The sequence below is a fragment of the Anser cygnoides genome, chromosome Z (genome assembly GCF_040182565.1).
Source record: "Anser cygnoides isolate HZ-2024a breed goose chromosome Z, Taihu_goose_T2T_genome, whole genome shotgun sequence".
In the NCBI taxonomy this organism is placed as follows: domain Eukaryota; kingdom Metazoa; phylum Chordata; class Aves; order Anseriformes; family Anatidae; genus Anser; species Anser cygnoides.
The window spans coordinates 79,652,684-79,677,463 of record NC_089912.1 but is presented as its reverse complement, the minus strand read 5'-3'; positions in this window follow the sequence as shown (position 1 = coordinate 79,677,463).

Sequence of the window (24,780 nt, the reverse complement as noted above, 5' to 3'; positions counted from 1 at the left end):
ACATTCTATTATACCCTTTCAGAAAGGATGTGACACATTTATATTACACAGAACTCTCTAAATAAGGGAACAGAGTTTGTGTTGCTAAGGATACATGAAAGAGCAGAATGCTGCTACCACTGCTGTGCTGGAAGATTACCTCGATCATCATAAAGGGAAAACAAGAATAATCAATTTTTTTCACAGTTTCAGGTAACTGTCCAACTATTCACTGAAAAAGAATGATACAGGTTTGACATTTTTATATTAAATCCTTTTTACAGAATTACCTTCTAGACAAGAAGCCAGAAAAGATACAAAATTGACTAATGTATAAAACAGTATATATTTTTTAAAAATGCCATTATTACTCTATCAGTATTATTACAATAAATATTACAGAATATATTTTCCTCCATCAAAAAGCAGCTTTTGTAGCTGTTACATTTCAAAAACCTGAAGATTCAGCATCTTAAACTTCTAGTAGCGCTATTTAGCCTATTCTGGTTCTCTCATCCAGGACAAGAAATGTGAATTATGAATAAGGCTAATACATTAAGAGGTGACTGAAATAAAACATGCACTTCACTATGGTGCAGGTTGGCACAGTTTTGCAATCCTATAGGAAGGCATATTCATGATTCTGAGTCTTTAGACAGAGAACATCCATCAGAGAACATCGAGACATCTTTTCTGTGAGTAGAATATTGATCCGACCAAAGTCAGATGTAAAACTCTCAGTGAGTTGAGGAGGCAAGGATTTCACTTTACAAACACTGGTTTAACATTGAAAAAAAAAAAAAAAAAAGTGTGCTGTATTCTCTGTGCTAAATCACCACTGCAGGAAATGTTTCTGATGACTGTAATACTGTTAGTCTTTTTTAATGTGTTTAGTCTGTTAAACACACTATTCAACAATGAGGGAAGAAGATAATGGCTCTACAATAGCATTGACAAAATCTGGCAACATGCAGGCAACCAAGCACCTGCAAATACAAACCCAGGTCTAAGTAGGTGTAAGTAAGGACTGTTAAGTGACTTCCATTTCCTTCACGTTGTTCCTAGGGAAAGGGGAAGGGGGAGGGGAAGGGGAAGGAAAGGGGAAGGAAAGGGGAAGGAAAGGAAAGGGGAAAGGAAAGGGGAAAGGAAAGGGGAAAGGAAAGGAAAGGAAAGGAAAGGAAAGGAAAGGAAAGGAAAGGAAAGGAAAGGAAAGGAAAGGAAAGGAAAGGAAAGGAAAGGAAAGGAAAGGAAAGGAAAGGAAAGGAAAGGAAAGGAAAGGAAAGGAAAGGAAAGGAAAGGAAAGGAAAGGAAAGGAAAGGAAAGGAAAGGAAAGGAAAGGAAAGGAAAGGAAAGGAAAGGAAAGGAAAGGAAAGGAAAGGAAAGGAAAGGAAAGGAAAGGAAAGGAAAGGAAAGGAAAGGAAAGGAAAGGAAAGGAAAGGAAAGGAAAGGACAAAAAAATTATCTGTAGACATTCTTACAGTGAGAACAAATTAATTGCAATATCTGATCATGCTAGTAAAGGAATAAATGATCATCATTCTGTACATTTCTGTTTTCTCAGACATAGATCTCCAGGCTGGCTTCATCACTGCCTACATTAAGTTATTCATTTTTTCCATTTGAATTTGAAATGTTGTTTAGAGGCCTCTGCTCTGGCTCATACCATCAGACGTCTGGTGCCAGTGGCATTTTAATTTATATTCCAGAACCAACAGAACATAGATAACAAACAAAAGTCAGACAAGCTAAAACTAAGAGAATAGAAATGAGAATTCATGGGAGAAAAGCCCACAGAGGAATATGCAGATAGGAGAGAAATGCCCTTAAATTATTTTAGTACCAAAACTGCTCCTCATTAATTTTACTGTAGAGGAAGAAATCACCTGACAATTGGGACAGCCATGTTTTCTTCTTGCATGTTTCGATTTTCACTCTCTGCTACTCCTAGATAGATGATCATAGTAATTATTTTTATTATTATTATTAACCAAATTATTTGAAAGACATTGAACTTTGCAAACCCATCACTGTTCCAAAGCAAAGCTTGCCTTTGCTCATTTGCATTTCTTGAAATGATTAAGTGGTTGTATTTGAGGGAGAAGGGGAAGAATTTCTTCATTAAGAGCAAGAAAGGTGGTTTTCCTCTAGCAAACAGAATCTAAATAATTAGACCCTGTACAACTTGTAATTCCAGTATTTCATGCAACAGAGGCATCAACTTGGAGGTTGACCAACTCTGGAATATTCTTTTAAATAAATATTAGAGTTTCCATGATTATTTATTGTCCAGGAAACCTGCTAAGTGTGAGGGTTAAAAATTCCATTTTATGCTAGCTTTCTAGTGGTTATGAAAATAGTTAGAATTGAGATGACTTTCTAGGGGTTATTAATTAACAGTTTCACAAAATGTCACTGTGCTGCAGGGTTCCTTGGGTTCTCAGATCTATATAAATTCTAGAAATGTCTCAGGATCTAAGGGAACTGGTACAAAGTTTTGAAGACTGTGAGTTTGAACAGCAACTCATACTCAAAATCCTCAGGTCACTGATACAGTGGTCTTGTAAAGGTAATAATTTTACTGCTTTTTATGAGGTGTGGCTACTCTTTGCACATGCCAGCTTATTTAATATTATTAGAGGTCTAAAGATGCAATTGAAGAAAAATAGTATTCAGAAAGAGACAAAATAGTTCAGGAAAGGTGGGGTTCTTTTGACGTCAAAGAGGTGATTAATGTGTCTTTTTTTTTTCTTTCATTCTTTATGTCCTTTCTTATAATGCATTTATTGCTTTTTATTTGTTCTTACATTTTTCTTTTTCTTCTGGGTGTTGGGTCACTTCCAAGGGATCTGGACATCCAGCAAAACAGGTATACTGATACCCTATATTACTGCAAATATAGCATATCTTGTGCAGATGTCTGGGGAAATCTGGTTGCACTTGTCTTAACAACACTTGAAGTTGTTCAGGTTCAAAAACATAACATTCAGAATATAAGAGTACTCAGTTCTCTCTGCCTCTTAGGAGAATTTTCACTGTGCTGCTAAAACAAAAATTCTTACATTACAGGATTTGGTTCTGTACAAAACAAAACAGAATTTTGATTACGGGCACAAACTTCTGCTGTTAAAAGTCTGTTTGTTTCAAATGTATCTTTCTTCACAGCAGGTAGTGTGATTTTGGAGAAGGTAATGGTAAGAAATGGTAAATAAACTAATAAAAACAAACAAACAAAAAGACATATGGATGAGCATCTCCCTTTTTCTTGCTTTGATTTTATTCAAGCTCTTTCTCCTAGGTAATAATGAGTACTGCAGCACTCATGTTAATGTATTCTAGTTTTATTCCACATGCTGTAGCTCTTGTTTTGTTTCAGTTGCATTGGCTGTCAATTGCTTCAGGAATTAAGACTAAAAAACAGTTGATGCATCAGATTCATATGTCTTTTTCCCATGTTGAATGTTGAGTATCAGCTTATTAGTTAGTACATTGTGCATGTTTGATTCATGTCTTCTAAATGTTCCCTAGGTTCATTATCCCAGTAAACTCTTTGAATACATAGTATGACATCTCTGCTAGAAGGATGCGATGGTAAAAGGATACTTTGTATCTAAAAGCTTGCTCCACGTAATATTTATTTTAATTATGTTTTTATGTGGACCGCCTGGGGATGTATGTGTTGCAGACACTACAAGATAGAGATTGGGTTAAACTAGCAGGAAGGCAACAGACGCTTCATGTTGCAGCTGTCTGTAGTCAAATCAGTGCAGTAAATAGCTGGGACAGTTCAGTTTTGTTATTACCTCTTTTATCTGTATTAACATGTACGGAAGAAATACGACAAAGATCCTTTCTTTCACAGAGGATATCAGACAGCAGAGTTGTGTCAATGATCCATTTGTGATTTCTTACTTAGTGTCTAATACAAATCATTTTTTTCTAATATAAATCAGTGCAATCAATTCTTCCCTTCTGCAGTTTGAGCTTGTCATTGTGAACAGGATGAGCAGCAACGAACTCAATTTGTAAGGAAAGAGATTTTGGGTAGACATTGGAAAGAACCTTCTCACTGCTCAGAATGAATTGTATTAGGGAAATTATGACAATTCTAAAAAGATAGGCAAAGCACACATGCTGCCAGCTATGATGTCGAAGTATTTTGTTTTGGGATGCTGACTAGGATGGTCTCCTGAAATCCCTTTGATTTTAATTTTAATTTTAATTTTAATTTTAATTTTAATTTTAATTTTAATTTTAATTTTATTTTTATTTCTAAGCAGGTGCTTTAGGAGTATATTTAGGATAGACTATTAAGGCATTGCTCATACAGTATCCTTTGAAGTTTTCATTTTGATTTATTGTACCATGGTACTGAACCTAAGAGTTGCAACTGGAAATCAGAATAAATAAATCATCTTTGTAAAGCAATAAATCAGTCCCAGATTCTGCTGCTGATTCTCTGGGTAGCTTTTTCACTCTAATCTCATTCAAGGGGATACTTGGATTTTTAAGACCATTGAGATTTCCTTCCAAGAGCAGCATTAGCCAGAGCCATGTGTTAGGAGTGAATTTTAGCCTTGCTATTTCTGCAGTGAAGCTTCAAAACTATACAGAACTATTATTATACACAGCACAATGAAATACTTCAGCAGCCAATATAATTCAATTACCAGGTAACTAGAGAATTCTGGTTTCAGAATTAGGCAATGGGAGAGAAGAGTTCAGTCTATTCACCTGTTCCATCGTGAATATTTATAATTTCCTCTTTACTTTTGCTAAGTTTCAAATAATTTATTTATTTATTTATTTATCTATTTATTTATTTATTTATTTTCCTGTCAGTAAAATTGTGCTTGGGACAAGGATATTTTCACACAGTTAATCTCTTCCTATTTGTACAAATTCTCTCAGTGGCTTACTTTAGCGGCACTTTCCTAGCTCTCTTCAAATGTTCCTGTGTTTGGTTCTTCTGTTGAAACTGTATCTGTACAAAGAATCACAAGTGGTCATTAGTGGAACTCAGCAATTATAGAATCATTAAGGTTGGAAAAGACCTTCAAGATCGTCTGGTCCAACCATTTCCATACCACCAATATCACCCACTAAACCATGTCCCTAGACACCACATCCAACCTTTCCTTAACCACTCCCAGGGACGGTGACTCCACCACCCCCCAGGGCAACCCTTTCCAGTGCCTGACTGCTCTTTCTGAGAAGAAATGCTTCCTAATTTCCAACCTGAACCTCCCCTGATACAACTTGAAGCCATTCCCTCTAGTCCTATCACTGGTTGTCTGCGAGAAGAGGCTGACTCCCAGCTCTCCACACCTTCCTTTCAGGTAGTTGTAGAGAGCAATAAAGTCTCCCCTGAGCCTCCTCTTCTCCAGACTAAACAACCCCAGTTCCCTCAGCCGCTCCTCATAGGACTTGTGTTCCAGGCCCTTCACCAGACCCTTCACCCTCTTCATCGTAGCCCTTCTCTGGGTATGCTCCAGGGCCTCGATGTCCTTGTTGTACTGATGGGCCCAAAGCTGAACAACGTACTAGAGGTGCGGCCTCACCAGAGCTGAGTACAGGGGGACAATCACCTCCTGGTCCTGCTGGCTACACTATTCCTGATTCAAGCCAGGATGCTGCTGGCATTCTTGGCCACCTGGACACACTGCCGGCTCATGTTCAGGTGAGAATCGACCAGCACCCCCAGATGTTTTTCCTCTGCACAGCTTTCCAGCCACTCTGCCCCAAATCTGTAGCACTGCATGGGGCTGTTGTGACCAAAGAGCAGGACCTATCACTTAGCCCTGTTGAAACTCATCCCACTGGCCTCTGCCCATTGGTCCAAGCTATTGAGGTCCCTCTACAGGGCCTTCCTACGCTCCAGCAGATCGACATTTCCCCCCAGTTTGGGTGTCATCTGCAAACTTACTGAGGGCACCCTCAAATCCCTTGTCCAAATCTTCAGTAAGGATACCATAGAAGATGGGCCCCAACACCAGTCCCTGGGGAATACCACTGGTGACCGGTCACCATCTGGATTTCACTCCGTTCATCACTACTGTTTGGGCACAGCCATCCAGCCAGTTTTTAATCCAGCAAAGAGTGTACCTGTCTGAACCAGCTGCCAGTTTCTCCAGGAGAATACTGTGGGAGACCGTGTCAAAGGCCTTGCTGAAGTCTAGGCAGACTACGTCAATGGGCTTTCCCTCATTCACCGGTTGGGTTACCTGGTCATAAAAGGAGATGAGGTTGGTCAGGCAGGACTTGCCTTTCATGAACCCATGCTGACTGGGCCTGATTCCCCGGTTGTCCCACATACGTTGTGTGATTGCTAGATGTGAGTTGGTTTTGCATGCACAATAACATTTTCAAAGGGAGTAGAAATCACGTCTTCAGTGTCTGTCATACAGTTAACTGCAGTATGTGTTTTGATCTTTTTTTTCACAATGTAGAATTAATGAGAAAGATACAGTTCCTCATTAAGGAACCTTATGAAGACTGAAACCGGAGGTTTTTCACTACAACTTTAAGGACCATCGAATCTAAACTTCCAACTAGTTTTTGTTCTTGTTATTGGCAGTTGTACCTTGTACAAGAGAAACTACTGAATAAGATAAAAATCTAAATTTTATGCTGCATTGTAGCAAGGTAAGAATTTTTCATCTGATATCACTTACCATGAAATACTGTTTCAATAACAAGTTTCTTTTACCAGAAAGAAACAAATAAATAAAAAAATCAGTGCAACAGTATAATGTGATCACTCCAGCCACTCCACCAGAAGTTGGGACACTAAAAGAGCAATTCTCCCCCTTCCCCCCCCACCCCGTTTTTTTTTTTTGAAACAAAAGCAAAAATATCAGCACAAAGGCCATTTTTTTCTACTGTTTCATACAATCTGAGAGTGTTAAAAATGCCACCTGTTTTGCAGGGAAATACGAATAAGTTTCTGTTTTAGTTTATCTCCTTTAAATCTCTGTCTTCCTATGAGACTAAAGGAATTTTTGTAACTTCAGTACTGTGGATTTCATAAGCTAGGCAGTATTATTCCTGTCAACTATTGCAAAAGACTCACACATCTTATGTGGCTCATGAAATCCATGTTTAGGAAGAGTTTTATCTTGGTGTGGGCTTCCCTCACTCATAGTGACTAGTGATTCTTATATATTCTTTCCCTATCTGGCTTCTCACAGAGGTAGGGTTATTTCTGTGATGACTCATAGTCATTTTTGTCATGTGTGTTTCTCTGCCTTAGTGCAGAGAAAGGTGGTTTTGGCATTTTTTTTCCTATTAATCTAAAAATTGTATCTGCCACAAAATGATGTACAGTATAATTTATAAAATATATAGGACATTCTCTGATGTTACTGTTTGCTGAAATTTCTCTTCCATTGGCTCAACAATATATTTTTATGATAGTCATATAATAGTTGTGTCCTAGAAATATGTTCTTCTCAGGTTTAAATCAACTGTTCCTTTTTCCTACCTGGATGTGGGACAAGAGACATAATGAATCCTATTTTAGCTCAGAGTTAGTCCTTTCTTTTCCCCGTAATTTTCACTCTATACATCTGTGTTATTATAGAACTGAACAGCACTGCTCATTTGTACTTCCTCCATAAAATACTGTTCTGTATTATGTGGTGAGTGTGTCAGTTAAGTCCTACTAGTCTGAGTAAAATAAAAGAAAAGCTGACACACTGACAAAAGATTAGAAAACAATTATCTCCATAAATTTAATTTAATGAAAATAAATAATTTAATGAAAATAAAATAAAGAACAGGATTATTATTATTATAACTATTTTTTGAGAGGACAGTAAGTGAAGTTGATAAAAATAATGACATAGTTTTAATAACTGTGCTTTTATAAAGGGCTAATTCACTATTGTGTAAAATCCTGTTTTAAAATGTTGCTTTCTTTAATACCGATAGATCAAATGTCAAAGAATATTAGGAACTGCCTGATTAGGGGGGATTCATCATCAAAAGTGTTCTGTTTCTTTTCAACATTTCTATCAGTGACCTGGAAGTAGGTTATAAATGTTATAAATTTGACATTATGGGATTATTTAAAATGGGTGGAAGAGTAAAGAGAATAGAGTCAACTGCATCATTTGATAAAGCAGGTTCTTTAAAAAAATGTGTAGTTTCATTCACCCAATCATGATGTCATGGAGCTGGAGTCAAGGAATGGGTTTTATTCCCAGTACAGTCACCTGGGGAAATCTGGGGACAATAAGTTTATATGAGCTCCTACGATGAAACCATGGTAGCAAATGCAAACCAAAATTTTGGTTACTGAAGGCCTATAGGGTAATGACTCTGTTTCTGTATGCATTATTGTTGAGACTGATGGTGCAATACTGCAGTTCTGTCCTGCACAGATTGAAAAAATAATTAAAGCATCACAGAAATTATTTATGAGTTGAATGACAACTTAAATGAGGAGACCTCAAATGTAGTGTCCTATGAAAGTGAGAGTCAGGTGAAGTTACCTGGTCCTGTCTGACTAAATCGCAAGCTGTGACTTCTTCCTTGGACTGAGATATAGTCTAGATATGAAGCATTTTCTCTTGCAACTCATTTGGCTGTACACAGAACCTTGTTCTTTCAGTATGAAGAAGCTTATGTAAGAATGCCAAAACAAACTACTCTGCTCTTCCTATGCCTAACTAGTGGTGATTTTAGTATAGGTGGAGGTCTTAGCTTCAGATGTGGGGTTTTGAGGCGGCTTTTGTTAGGTCAGAGGTCAGAGAGGATATCATGCCAAACCAGTGCTGATTTTCAAAATCTTTTCTTTAGTCATAGCTGATGAGATTAGATTAGATGATCTATTATATAGATATTTTTTCCAGTTAGCACTGTAGTTTATTATAAGAAAAACTACAATAATGTTTGTCACTTATGAGCTGTGCCACCTTGAATTTAAACACTGTCTCTGAGCAAAATAATGTTCTTTTTGCATATTTTGATTTTTAAATACAGTTTTAATTTTGTTCTGCATTACTTCATCATACAGATCCTGATATTTAAATCCAGTTCTCTGGCTGCTAGCTGACTGAATCACCTTTACGTCAGGATAGGATATTATGCAGTCTGTTGTCAGTTACTTATATCAATGAATGTTGTAATTCTAATTCAGGTTCTTTAGTCTGAAGTCAGCCATGCTACTTAATCTTTTAGAACAGCTACACAAAGAAACCTTCTCAGCCTAATGGATTCAGGCATATCTTTCCTTGGCTGATACCCAGAAATTGATTGCTAGTTTCTTTCTTCTTTTCTTCTCCCTTCAACAGAGAGAACTGACTTAGAGCAAAAACCCTTTTCCATCCTGAGAGAAGGCTGACTTTACCCATACAAGACCAAATTCCCCAGCCATAGGTACTGTACTAGTAGTTCTAAGAAGGAGCCAGTCATTCCTCACCACTGAAAAGCATTCTTTGCTTCTATAACCTGCAATGCCCAGAAAAATCATACCTGTATTTGTCAGTCCTCAGTGAGGCTCTGTGGTTAGGAACCATATGAAGGATAAAAGAAATGGAGCATTTTTTAAAAAGGAAGCCACCTCCTCTTTCCTAAAAGTTATTATGAGCTAATGTAATTCTGCTCAAAACCAGACCAGTTAAAAATTTAGATTTTTCAGCACAAAGCTACTGGTAAAGGGCAATATTGATTTTTAGACAGAGGTATGCAGAAATGTAGACTAAACATTAAAAGAATGAAGCCAAGTGTGTGCTTCTTTTCTCTCCTGCATTGAAAAGATGTGCCTTTGACCTTTGGTGTCCCTTCCATTGGGAGCTATTTCTCCTTTGTTACAGAGAGAGCACTTTTCTGTATTAAAATCACCGTCACACCACTATCAAATTGACTGATGGATTTTTCCTCTCTCACATGCCTCCTTAACTGATGCCAGATTCATGTTAATTCTTTCAATATATTTAGCACTACTTTGAGTATCAATGCTTGGATCTGAAAATAATAATAATAAAAAAAAATGTTGGTGCTCAAGGGCAAAATGTGGATCCCCAAACTCCAGTTCAGCTATTTCTGAACTCATGAGTACCTGATAGACCAAGTCACACATGATTTCCTCTGAAAACTGCTTTAGTATCTGTTAATAAGCATGCAAAAAAGTAAAACAGGCTTGCCGGAGGGAAGCAGTTCAGCTTTTGGCTCATACCCAAGCTTGCTCAAGTTTGAAAGTATTTCTCTGCATCTTAGAATACACTGTACTGGTTCAGTGTAAAACCTGGAAGAGTGGCCATACATTTTCACAAGACTCATGATCAGACTAAGTTTGTATCTCCTAGCAGATATTGGTATGCCTCCCCAGATGAACTCTCTACCTTTACGATAAGCAGGGTATTTGGGGGTAAATATCTCTAAATCCTTCTCACTGCTTTTCATGAAATAACGGAATATTAAACTATACAAGAAAAGAATCCTCTTTCACCCTTCTCAACATTCTGAGCCACAAGCACTTGATGACAAACCCATTGTCTCGCTGTGGCGGTTTTACCTTGCTAGTCAGATGAACTCCACCACAACCGCTCTCACCCCCATTCTTCAAAAGAAAAAAGGGGAGAAAATATGGTGGAAAGGGCCCAAGGACTGAGATAAGGACAGGGAGATCACTCACAAGTTACTGTCATGAGCAAAACAAACTCAGCATAGGGAGATTGATACAATGTATTGCCCATCACTAGCAGACTACAACAGTGAGAAACTCAAAGCAAACTACAAACACCTTCCCCCACATCCACTCTCTTCCACCTCCTCCCCTTGAGCAGTGCAGGAGAACTACGAATGTGGGCTGCGGTCAGTCCCTGATGCTTCATCTCCACTGCTGCTTCACGGTCCCTCTCTGCCCCTGCTCCCCGTGGGGTCCCTCCCACGGGATGCCGTCCTTCCCGAACTGAGCCTGCGGGGGCTGCCCACAGGCAGCAGCTCTCCAAGAACTGCTCCCACACGGCTCCGTACCGCGGGGTCCATCCCCCAGGGGCAAACTGCTCCAGCACGGGTCCCCCACGGGCGGCAGCTCCCCCCAGACCCCTGCTCCTGCGGGGGCTCCTCTCCACGGGCTGCAGCTCCGGCCCGGGGCCTGCTCCTGCGGGGGCTCTCCATGGGCCGCAGCCTCCTCCAGGCCACATCCACCTGCTCCACCGGGGGCTCCTCCACGGGCTGCAGCGTGGAGATCTGCTCCGTGTGGGACCCATGGGCTGCAGGGGGACAGCCTGCTCCACCAGGGGCCTCTCCACAGGCCGCAGGGGAACTGCTGCTGCCTGCCTGGGGCACCTCCTGCCCTCCTGCTGCACTCACCTGGGGGGCTGCAGGGCTGCTTCTCACTCCCATCACCCAGCTGCTGCACAGCAGTTTTTTTTCCTCTTTTCTCCAATCTGCTCTCTCAGAGGCCCAACCAGGAATTAATCGTTCTTGCTTAAGTGTGATATATGTTGAGTATTTTGTAATAACATCTAAATGAATTTTCTAGCTCTCCCTCTTGATGACTTCAGACTCTAGCACCACTGTCCTGAGCTGCTGAGTTGAAAGACTGCCTCAGGCTGTCCACAACCTGCTTCTTCCTTCTTTATGAAATTCAAAATGATCAAAATGTGTGTAGGAAAACAAATGAATGGAGATCTTTTTAAACTTACATATGTATCCTTCCACAATAGCTTTGTGAAGAATACTATATTATTTAAAAACTATTGCTCTTACTTTTGGTGTGTGGGTAAAATGTATACAACTAACTAAATTTATTTGAAGCTGCATGTATGTAGAAATTTTCACATGAAAATGAATGATACATTATTTGCTTTTATGTTTTTAGTAATTTATTATGCACATTTATTTACCCATCTGTATACAAAAGTCACACAAGGTATAACTTGAAAACTAATCTCTTGAGATTGCTCTAAGGCAATCAGGTTTCTATTGTATTAATCTAATTTAGAGCTTACCTGTTTTGAAAAATTCATTCATTTAATTTAATTAATTAATTTATTTATTTATTTTGGAAGGTTAATATTGATTAGTAATATATCTTAATGAACTTAGACTTTTGTTCTTGGATTAATATCTAGCAAGCATGTATTAAGATTAATCTGAATTGAACAAATTCCCTGTTGTGCTGAGTATTCTTACTAGAAATGAGAAATGTCACACAACCATCTGGAATTGGAGAAACGAAAGAGATAACTGAGGAGTTCTTTTCTTCTGTCTTTCTTTCTTTACAAGTAAGCATAAGTATATTAAATGACTTGGAGATTAGATGAAACAAACCATATGGGCATAATAAAGATCTATGTCTGTCTTGAATTATTGTCAAATGTAAATGTGTGCATAGCCTCCAGGACTTGTTCTGCATCATTTCTGGTATCTTCTAACCATCAGTTTACTAAAGCGGAAGTTCTGTTTCACAGCATGGATCCTTAAATACCTAAAAATTTGCAGGTCAGAATAGGCAGTTTTTAAGGGGCTTATCAGAAGTGAGAGATTGCCCTATTCCCTGATCTCTATTCCAAAACTGATAAAATCTGTTGTGATTATTTATTTATTTATTTGTTTATTCATTCATTTGACAATGAATTGTTCTTATCTTGGGGTGGGAGGAACTTTGTGGTAAAAATATTACTCATTTTTTTAAGTGATGTCTTGAACCTAATTTTGCTCTTTAATACTTTTACACGGTGGCAATCAGAGCTGTAAATTATGTGTGCTTGTGTGCATACATGCACTCTCACACACATACACACACAAAGGACCAAATGAATTGATACAACTTTTAGGAATTTAAAAACAAAGTTTAGAGTTAGCAAGATCTAATGTTCTAAGATCATTAGGTGGAATATTATCACCGTTGACATCTAAAAGATTTGACAATATCCTCTCATTAAAGGTTGTTTGGTTCCATACTGAGTGCTGGACTGGACTGACAGCCTGTATGGTGTCCTACTGCTTTCAGTTGGTGGCCCTGCTATATAAAGCATTATCATTATTATGCTCAGGCTGCTCAGGAAAAGAAAATTCAAACAATCCAAAGAATGAATTGTTCTTCAAATTACAAGGAAAAACGACTCAGTGACAAAAAGGTGCACTACCACCACTGTCTTTGCTTAACAGCTGTTAACTGCAGCAATGGGTGGATGCATTTTCATCACTGTGAATATTAAGACCGTTCTAATTTATTTGGATTCTTGATTCTGAAACACTTGATTGTGTCTAGGAAATGAAAAAGGTCAACATTTTCACTTTTAGATATGCTTAGATTCAGTTTGCCTCCAGATAATCCAGGTAATTCAGGTAGTTCAGTCTGTATGCTGAACATGAGCCACCAGTTTGCCCAGGTAGCCAGGAATGTCAATGGCATCCTGTCCTGCATCAGAAAACCTGTGGTCAGCAGGGACAGGGGAGAGATTGTCCATCTACACTTGGCACTGGCGAGAACGCGCCTTAAGCATTTTGTTCAGTTTTGGGCCCCTCATTACAGGAAATTGAGTTGCTGGAATGTGTTCAAAGAGCAACAAGGTTGGTGAAGGGACTAGAAAACAAGACATATAAAAAGCAGCTGAAGAAACTGGGATTATTTAGTCTGGAGAAGAGGAGGCTGAGGGGGAGACCTTATCACTCTCTACAACTACCTGAAAGGAAGTTGTAACAAGTTGGGTGTAGTCTCTTTTCTCAGATGACAAGTGATAAGATTAGGCAACAGCGTCAAACTGAGCCAGGCGAAGTTCAGATTAGATGTCAGGAAGAAATTCTTAAGTTAAAGTGTTGTTAGGCATTGGAACAAGCTTCTCAGGGAAGTGATAGATTTGTCATCCCTGGCAGTATTTAAGAGAAGTGTAGATGTGGCACTTAAGGATATGGTTTAATGGTGGACTTGGTAGTTGTATGTGATGGTTGGACTTGATGGTCTGTTCAGTAAGTTCTGAGGCATTTAAATAGTTAGATGTTTCTGGATATACAATAAGAAGTTTGGAGAGGCTTCGTATCCATATCCCCTCAGCCTGAATTGCACAGATTGCATTAACAAAGGGAACATTGAATTTCAAGCAGAAACCTTTTTATCTCTCTTTATTGAGAGATAAAATATACTTGTGTTACATCTTTTTTCCATCATACAAAGTCTTGAAATAAAATGTAGAGAATTGTGGTTTATCACTCTGAAAAAGATACAGTGAACAATATTCACCTGACTTCTTGATTTTTTTTTTTTCACTATTTGTGTTCTCTATAGATTGTATTTTCTGTCCTTTGAATGAAGATAATTTACTATAAGGTAGAGCTCTGAAGCTACACCAGTCTGAACTGGTTGTTTGTACCACCAATTTCACTTTTGTTCTCATCATTTTGCAAAATTTGCATTGCTTTCATTAGCTGGCCAGTGCTTCTCTAGTCTGATATTTGATCTGCATCAAGGAAAATCAGATGACTGTGAAAAATGGAACCATATATGAGAGGCATATCTTAGAGTTGTGTTTCTGTAATATTTGGACTTTGAGATTTTGAATAATTCTGTTGTCTTTCTATTTGGTTATTATTGAATAGTGCACATTGTAAAATTGATTACTCTGGAAGTAAATGTCACAGACTACTTTTGATTTTGAGTAGCTGGGCTTACTATCATTATTTGAATTTCTTTTTAGATTTTCTCTTCCTTAGAAGTGCAGACATTGCCACCTATTTTGAATTTCAAACTTTTCTGGTTTCCAGAATGTGGATGATCAGATGGACTGAAGGCAATACACGGCATTTTAAGAATTGACCTTCTGTTGCTGTCATGTCTGGATTTCTCAACATATCACTTATACTGCAAAGAATTTTGACCTAACTCAATACCATAGAGAAATTGAGCTTTTCACCTTGAACATCTTTATTAATGGAGAGGAGATGACAGCATGCACACTTGTTAAGTTTGCAGGTGACACCAAACTAGTGGACACATTTATATGCTCCAGGGTAGGGCTGTCATTCGGAGATACCCAAATGTGGTGGGTTCATACTGATAGAAGCTCTGCCATGCCACTCTCTCATTGCCCCTCCTCAAAAGAACAGGGAGAGAAAATGCGATGAAAACAGGCTCTTCAGCTGAGATAAGGAACAGTTTAATTAAAGGAAAAGGAAAAATATAAAAGGCCTTTTGGAAACAAAAGGAGAAAACAATTATCATAGAATCTTTACAGTTGGAAAAGACATTCAGGACTATCTGGTCCAACCGTCACCCTACTACCAATGTCACCCACTAAACCATGTCCCTGAGCACCACATCCAACTTTTCCTTGAACAACCCCAGGGACGGTGACTCCACCACTTCCCTGGTCAAACCATTCCAATACCTGACTACTCTTTCTGAGAAGAAATGTTTCCTAATTTCCAACCTAAACCTCCCCTGGTGCAACTTGAGGTCATTCCCTCTTGTCCTATCGCTAATTATCTGTGAGAAGAGGCCAACCCCCAGCTCTCCACACCTTCCTTTCAGGTAGCTGCAGAGAGCAATAAAATCTCCCCTGAGCCTCCTCTTCTCCAGACTAAACAACCCCAGTTCCCTCAGCCGCTCCTCATAGGACTTGTGTTCCAGGCCCTTCACCAGACCCTTCACCCTCTTCATCGTAGCCCTTCTCTGGGTATGCTCCAGGGCCTCGATGTCCTTGTTGTACTGAAGGGCCCAAAGCTGAACACAGTACTCTAGGTGCGGCCTCACCAGAGCTGAGTACAGGGGGATGATCCCTTCCCTGGTCCTGCTGGCTACACTATTCCTGATAAAAGCCAGCATGCCGTTGGCCTTCTTGGCCTCCAGGGTACACTGCTGGCTCATGTTCAAGTGAGCATCAACCAAAACCCCCAGATCCTTTTCCTCTGCACAGCTTTCCAGCCACTCTGCTTTGGGCCTGTAGCGCTGCATGGGGTTGTGGCCAAAGTGCAGGACCTATCGCTTAGCCATGTTGAACCTCATTCCATTGGCCTGTGCCCATCAATCCAACCTGTCCAGGTCCCTCTGCAGGGCCTTTCCACCCTCCTGCAGGAGGACCCTCCTCTGGACTTACTCTAAGACATCCATGTCCATCCTAAATTGGAGCCTCTGGAGCTGAACACAATAATCCACGTAGGGTCTCATGGGAGCAGAGTAAAGCGGGGTATCACCTTTTTCGATCTGCTGGCCATACTTCTTTAGATGCAGCCCAGTATTTCAACCCTGTGTAAAAGGTATTCAGTCCTTTAATAATGCAAAGATTGGAGCAGGTAGATATATAGATATATACAGTCTCAGTTGTGTCAATGTCTTCTAATGCAACAAACAAACAAACATTTCCTTTTTTTTTTCTTTTTTTTTTTTTTTGTCTCCCAATATTTTAGCTTCTGAACACCCCACAGTCATTAAGGCTGTTGTCCTCATCCACTGCAGGAAAGCAGAGGATCATTATTATCTCTAAATTGCTGGCAGTTCTATGGCAGTTGAGATGCACGTCTGGGACAATTGCAGTCTAATGAGGATTTGGTGAGAAGATGCAACTTATATCTTAGTTGTCACTTGCATCCAAAGCTTTAAGATCATAAGCCTTTGAAGAGTTGGGACAAAAAGGATGTGCTGCAAGAGCACGTCCTTCCCTTACAGGACAATGGGTGCAATATTCAGAGACAGCAGAGAAGGCACTCAGAGCTTGTTCCTCATTCAGTTTGTATCATTCTGTGTATGAAATACTGGTTTGAAGTATGAATTTTCATGAGACTTGTTGGAATTGAAATGTGGTCCTGTGTTACTTGAGATGCCCAACCTTGCAATGAAATCTTGGACTGACCTATAGCAGCAAAGTACTTGTGAAGTACTGGTCAGTAATAAACACAGAAGTTAACATTATAGACACAGGATAGATTTAGTAGGATATTATTTAAATAAAAAGACCCAGTTAGTAAAATTGCCTCTAACCCTAACTTACTTACACTGTTACACTATATGTAGAAGCTTCTCACATTCATTGTATTTAAAAATGGAGTTGCTGAAATGTGTTTAATTGAAGTTAAACTTCTAAAAATAATTGAATACATATTCATGAAAAACAATACAGCTTTGAGCTGATTGAGCGCAAATTTTGAGTGAGTACATGCTGTTCTCATTAGCCAGATACAGTACGACTTGGTCCTGGGCCATATGAATGTGAGCACTGTGAAGTTACTGGAAATTGAAGTCAGGAGTGATACTGCAGTGTGTCAGTGCGTCTCTGTGACAAATGTGTTTGTACTCACTCTTGTCCTGAAGTAAATGGAGGTAGCTTATCCCTCAGTGTACATCACTGTCTGAAAAATGATCTTAAATTAATTGTGCTAAAGGCAAACTAATATAAAGTGTTTGTGAGAGTTTAGCTTAAAGTGACTGAAAAGAACAACAGGAAAACACTGAAATCTTTCAAGTAGTTTGTCTAGTCCAAATAGCTAAGCAATAAAAACTTCAGAATATCTCATTATTTGAACATCATCTTTTCACATTATATATATACAGAGAGAGAGAGTAAGATTTCTGGTTTTATCCCTCAGCATTTACCTGCACCTTCCTTATTGATACTATATTTTGTCAAAACCTGTGGTAACAAGTAGACAGGAGTACATGAATAAAAGATGTTTCACAAAAACAAAAACAAACAAAAAAACCTGCAAAACAGTTTTTCTCAGATAGCAATTACTATGACATAGCCCGTTTCTAAAAAAATTTTCCCACTAAGTTTAAAGATTTTAAAAAGATTTTTAAACAGATTTTAAAAGATTCTTTTACATGTCTCCCCTAACAGTCAAAGACTTACAGAAGTGACAGCTGTTCTATACTGTACATTTGACACATGCAAGCACTGGATGAGTGGCTGGATGTTTATTAACTGGAGGTGTATTTCCACAGAACAAAGGAAATATGGTTATTTTTTCACTGGGAAATTTACCCACAACAAGAGATACAGCATAAATTAAGCAAATATACAGCTTCTGTAGGCCTTTGATAGGTCTTCTGAGTTCATTCCAAACCTACTGTCATGCCAAAGTGTTTAATTACAACAACACTTGATCTCAGTCTAGAACTAGTAACCATATAGAAATCATGGAATCGTTAAGGTTGGAAAAGACCTCCAAGATCATCTGGTCCAACCATCACCCTACCACCAATATCACCCACTAAGCCATGTCTCTAAGCACCACATCCAACCTTTCCTTGAACAACCCCAGGGACAGTGGGTTCCCAGGGACAGGAAGGGACAACCTTCCCAGGGACAACCCCAGGGACAGGAAGGAGCCTGACTGCTCTTTCTGAGAAGAAATGTTTCCTAATTTCCAACCTGAACCTCCCCTGGCGCAACTTGAAGCCATTCCCTCTGGTCCTATCACTAGTTATCTGCGAGAAGAGGCTGACTCCCAGCTCTCCACACCTTCCTTTCAGGTAGATGTAGAGAGCAATAAAGTCTCCCCCGAGCCTCCTTTTCTCCAGACTAAACAGCCCCAGTTCCCTCAGCCGCTCCTCACAGGACTTGTGTTCCAGGCCCTTCACCAGCTTCGTAGCCCTTCTCTGGGTATGCTCCAGGGCCTCGATGTCCTTCTTGTACTGAGGGGCCCAAAGCTGAACACAGTATTCGAGGCCACACCTCGAGTACTGTGTTCGGTTTTGGGTCCCTCAGTAATTATGTTTGTCTCAGATGCATGACAGAGAAAAATCTAGGTTGGGAAGGACCTCAGGTATCTAATTTATTGTTTAAAGGAGAACAAACTTCAGAGTTATATCAGGTTGCTCAGAGCTTTCAGCTATCTCCAAGGTTGGAGATTCCAGAAACATTTGGTGAAACATTTTCTAGGACTGCAATACCCCCAGTAAGGAATGTTTTCCTAATGTCCTTATGTCAAATATGTTTGTTAATTTACAGCCTGAAATAGAATTAAATTTTTGTGGAAGAGATATTTCATGTGTTGAACTTCAAGAGATTCTTGTCAGCCCATTTCTCCAGCCTGTCAAGGTCCCTCGGGATGGCTGCACAGTCCCCTGGTGTGTCAGCCATTCCCAACAGTGTTTTGTTGTCTGCAAAGTTACTTAGGGTGCACTCTACCTTATTATCCAGATTGATATTGAAGAAGTTATACAGGACTCGACCCATGTATTGACTTATGGAGTACTTCATTCTTCACTGGCCTTCAACTAGACTTTGTGCTACTGACCACTGCCCTCTGGGCCTGGCCATTCAACTAGTTCTTTGATACACCTCACTGACTGCTCACACCCCCTCCCTGTTGTACCCAAAGTGTAACAGAAGGGACTCTATTTCATTTGTAAAGGTCAGAGAGAGAAATAGGTCATGCTTGGGAAGCAAAAAGGGAAGAAACATCCTGATGACTGTGAAGGCTTTAAGATGTTGTGGTGCACGTTTGAAACACGAAAGTCACGGTGAGTGTGTTATTGATACATATCCCTCAGATCTTACTTGGCAACAGCTACATTGAGAGAAATCTTCAAATTCAGAAAGGACAACTGTGTAATTGGGTTGGATTTTTGTTACTCAGCTCAAAAAAAAAAAAAAAAAAAAAAGCAGATAGACATTGTGCTGCTAAGTTCAAATCCAAAGCATCCAGAAATCAGAGGCTTGTGAAATTACTCGTGTAGAAATCAGAATCAATGCTAATATGTAAATTTACATCATGCCAATTGTTTGCAGCATCACTACACTTGTTAGTCATAATGATGAGATTCAACTTCCTAAGAGACTTCACCATCTTTATCACGAGTTCTCAAAAAATGTCTAAATATTCTTTTCCTTACCAATTCTCATGGATTTCCTGTCATCCATATATCTGTGTATTCTGCCTGGTGTAACGTGCCTTTATATTAAATGTTTCACGTAAGTGACATTTATCTCTAAACACCATTTTTCTTGAATAGCCACAGTAAGTTAGTTCGGCTCCTCCAGAAAAAAAAAAAAAAAAAAAAAAAAAGACTTAAGAAGCACCTGATCTTGGGCTAAGGATTACTTGAGTTTCAAAAAATTCACTGCAGGGTAGACACAATCTATAAGTCAAAGTGCTGAAAGTGTTACTATACGGATTTCTCTGAGATATTGTGTCAGAGGTAGGCATTAGAATGCAAGTGTAAAACTAAAGAAAAATCATACAATGCAATGTAGAATTTACCTACGCCTATGCTAATTTTGCATTCAAGAGTAAATTTTCTCTCTGTTTTCTGAGATGTTAAATTATGTCCTAACGAAGGCGCTAAACAAATTAGTTAAAAGCAAAATCCCACAGGGAAGTTCTAAAGTAAGCTGAAAATATAATCCACATTCAGGCAGACACCTTCAGTATAAGGAGCCAAGCTTCCTAAGCTAGCAAGCTTCAACAAAGTATTGGACTATTTATAAGGAAGATACAGTCTGCCTCTCTTTCCTCCTTTGTGAGATTAAAAGAAATGATGCACCTTTCCTCAGAAACATCTAACTATATCATTCCAACAAACAAACAAACAAAGTCTGATCAATCTGTAAGAAACCTAACTTAGTTAATTAGTTAGTTCAAGATGTAAAACAGGAATACCATTCTCTCACTGATGGATAATTTTCTGCCATTGGTCAACAGCACACACACTTCTTCGAATCAGTTATTCCTGAGATTATTCCTATAACATGTCCAAGGGAGATGGAGGAATTCCCGTGGAATAGACTGCTTAATGTTCTTACTGCAGAGATGCATTCGTTGTGCTGAAAAAATGTATCTCCCTTACCTCTGGAGCCCCATCATTAATTTGCTTCCTGGCCCTATTAAACATTCATATACACAAAAAATACTGATTCAGCACTATAGGGTGTGCATTTGCATGCTATTTTCTGTCTTGCATAACACAGACAATACCACCTCACCAATATACCTCAATGCTTTGCCAAGAAAAACAGGAGGGTCAACTGGTTAAAATAAAAGCCACAAAAAAACAGACTATCCTGATTGTCGGAAGAAAGGCTCAGAGATTTTTTTGGCCACGGGATTCTCCCTTCAAACTAGAAAGCGATGATCAACGTCTTGGTTTCTTACTTACCAATCGACATTGTTCTGCTGACCTTAGCGTAGCATGACCTGTAAATAGTGAGCGGACTGCATCCTATCTTGAAAAACAATGACTAATTAAATGATATATATAATTTTACTGTTTCCCAGCTAAATTTTAGCAATATAGTAGAAAGTTCAAGGCCAGGTTGGATGGAGCTTTGAGCAACCTTACCTAGTGGGAGGTGTCCCTGCCCATGGCAGGGGAATTGGAATTAGATGATCTTTAAGGTCCCTTCCAACCCAAGCCATTCAGTGATTCTATGATTCTAAAGTTACCAGACCTTGTGACATGCACAGCAATAATTTCATTTTAACAGCTGCAGCATACCATACCTGACCTATGTTTTCCATGCTGATTCTCCACAGTAAAATGAGAAATCACTTTAATGTTAAGTAAAAGCTTGTCCTTACCTTTAAGACACTCCTTTATCTATCCTTTTGTGACATGTAGATTACTAGGGGAGTGAAGTGACAGAAATTGCTCTCCTTAGAAATAATGGGATGGGCATCAGTACAGATAATGTCCCTGCACACAGAAATAGGAAAGTCCTCAGTGAGAATGTAGGAATGATTGCAAAGATTTGCTTGCTCTTGCTTGGAGTATAAGCTGTTGTGAAGATGTGCAGCAAGCAACAGAAACTATGAAAAGTTAGCAAAATTAACATTGGAAAATTTCTTATATCCCTGATCCTCATGATGTATTGTAACAACAGGAAGAATTCTTCTCTATGCCATGGTGTATCTCTTGGGTATGTCAGCAGATAGCAATCTGAAAATCTTCCAGACATCTATGCCATACTGCGGATAATGTTGAAATGGCGTGTAAATACTGTGGTGGTCAGTGCATCCTAAAGAAATACTAGTCAGATGCTATTTGATTATTAGGGTATGCACAGTGAAGTGCAGGAAGCCACTGCTTCTAAAGACAGAGCCTTCCAGAAGCTAGAATCAGTTTACTTTGAAACCATTGATGTTCCATTTCTTGAGTAGTTTTGGTGGGCCTGATTTCCACTGTGTCTGTGGCTTATCCTAGTATATGCATCAGTTTTAATGTTTGCTAAATGAGGCAATTAAAGGATAATGGCAGAATGTGCTGAAGGAAGATTGAAAGCAAGGTGCAGATCTCTGATCAGTAATACCAGTTCAGTGACAAATTAGCAATTATAATCCCTGTCTGCTCTATTTTGCATAACATATATGAAACTAATTCATTTTCTGCTAACATGCTGTATTTTCAGACAAAAGACAGGAAACTGCTTTTTTGATATTGATATTCATGAACTAGTAGAAAAAGCACAAGAACCTGACAATAGAAAAGAGGATAAAAAAAGGCCCCTTAAATTTGTACATTCCTTAATGTTGATTTTGTTAAATATATATATATTTAATATATATTAACATATATTATATATTATATGTATATAATATATACATATTATATTATATATACGTATTACATGTGCAATTATATATATTATTATATATATTATAATAATATTACGTATACATATTACATATTACATTACATATACATACTCAAATTTCATGGAACTCATATATGTGTATATATATATGTATAAATATATATACATATATGAGTTCCATGAAATTTGAGTTAGTCACTAGGAGAAAGAAGGTAACAGAGTCATAGGCCATATCCTTGTGATTCATTGTGCTAACTTATTAAGTTTTCAGAGAGTTTTGGCAGACATAATGTCAAACTTTAGTAATCACAATAGGGATAAAATTAAGTTTCTGAAGTGGTACACTTCAGATTTCACTTAAGATTTGCTGCAGTCACTTATTTCTCAACATGTTGCTGATTACAGTCCTCTAATTCAGAGAGGACTTTTAAGTTTGGAAGACCTATGAACTCTGTTTCCATGGGAATTTTCCACAGTAAATGAAAAAAACAAAGTAAAACAAAAAAAGTGATAAACAGGATGATGCACATTTTTTCCTTATTTTGAGTGTATGGAGAGTGTATGTATTTTTCCCATCTCACAGGGGCTGTTTTGTTATATTAACATATTTATTATATATTTATGATGATTAAACCAAATCCATGCAAAATCTAAGCTTTCTGAATGTGTATAAGAGAGATGTTGAAGGATTAATGTTAATATAATAGGTACTGCCAATTTCAAACAGTGAATAGAATGCAGAATGTTGATTATATCTATAAATGTATTCCCTAATTAAAAAAAAAAAAAGATAAAATACAGGTGATAACTAGAAAGTTCGTGAAAAATGTCTTTTATTTCAAGGAATTATTGAAGCAACTTTTGTATTCATCATCAGATAGATATACTCAAAACCGTTGGAGGAAGAGAATTTGGAATTAATTCCTTTTGCATTTTTTACAGCACTTGAATAGCTTGTGAAATAGCTCTGAAAAGATTAAATATTTCTTGCGAGTAAACTCTAGCTATTTACATATAACATTTTTTTTTTCCATTACCAAGCATCTACATAAAGGAGCAACTGGCAAAGACATAACGGAGTTAATTTCAATTTTGCTTTGTGCATGCTTGTTCAGAAAAGCACACTGGAAAATTCAATTTAGACTTTTTATTATATTCTTCATAAAAATTCAAAGGTAGGTCAACACTAGGAAAGTATAATCTCCTTCATTTTGACTTTCTAGGTTTTCCAACTCTGCTGTATTGGTATTAGCAACAGCACCTCCAGAGCTATGGTGATGAAGTAAATCATAATGACATACTGTAGTATGTAATTGGGATGGAATGACCCTGGGAGCAATTCTCTACTTCCAGGTCTACACCCTTCTGCCTCCTGATGGAACACTGGAGGAGACCTGGATGGGAGATGCCCTGTGCCTGCCTGATGTTTTCCATGGAAAAACCTCAGACAAAGAGCTATTCTATGCTCAGACAGTACCTTCATTGTCTACCTGGGGGCCAGCAATGCTAAACATAATTGCCTCACAATTTTCTCTTAACTTCAGTGTTTTGGTTTTTTATTAGCAATAACTGATGCAGCAGACAGGTGATAGCATTACTATCATTATTATTATTAATAATACTTATGTTGCCTGGCAACTTTAGTCAAGGATTAAGCAAGCACATATTAGTAAGTATTTTGAGTATTATTTTGAGATGTAGGGGATATAGAGCTTGATGTGTAAAGCGTGGACTCTATTTGAAAGAGTGGACTAATCTGACATAGGAAAAAAATCCAAATAGGTAAAACATCTTAAATAAATGAAAAAAAAAATAAAAACACAACAAACAGGGACTACAGTGAATAATGGCAGGTGGTGAGGGGTAGCGGTATGCTTCTTTTCAGCAACATGATAAGTCTTAAGAGGAATATTAATGATACAGTGAAATTTTGTGCTAAGATGCGTATGATGACATTATGAGGAAGGAAAGAGTTAAAATATGAGTAAGAAAGTAATGCTGTTTTCTGTGTAAGTCCTTCCTAGATGCATGACACATATCAGTGCCTCTTTACAGTGCCACAACAGGACTGAGTTCTCAGTTTGACCTCTTCAAAAAACAGTTGGACAGATTTGAGAAAGAAACATCCCTCAAAGCAACCATCCACAAAAAGGCAACCTCTAATTCAAGACGCCTAAACCACAGATTGCTTAGAGTGGGAATTATCTTTTGAAGGGACATATAACCATACTTTTGTATACTGCTTCTCCACAGAATGGTTGAGGTTGGAAGGGACCTCTGGAGATCATCTGGTCTAACCCCACTGCTCAAGCAGGGACACCCA